Genomic DNA, 236 nt, shown 5'->3' on the forward strand with positions numbered 1-236 from the left:
GTGCCCCATGTGTAAGTAGACGAAGTCGTTGGCTTTGTGCTCGTTGACGATGAAGTGGTCGTGCCCCATGTGTAAGTAGACGAAGTCGTTGGCTTTGTGCTCGTTGACGATGAAGTCGTGCCCCATGTGTAAGTGGACGAAGTCGTTGGCTTCATGCTAGTCGTTCCCCATGTGTATGTGGAGGATGTCGTTGGCTTCGTGCTAGTCGTTCCCCATGTATAAGTGGAGGATGTCGT

The sequence above is a fragment of the Recurvomyces mirabilis genome (genome assembly GCF_035927965.1).
Source record: "Recurvomyces mirabilis strain CCFEE 5264 chromosome Unknown scaffold_18, whole genome shotgun sequence".
Lineage (NCBI taxonomy): Eukaryota > Fungi > Ascomycota > Dothideomycetes > Mycosphaerellales > Teratosphaeriaceae > Recurvomyces > Recurvomyces mirabilis.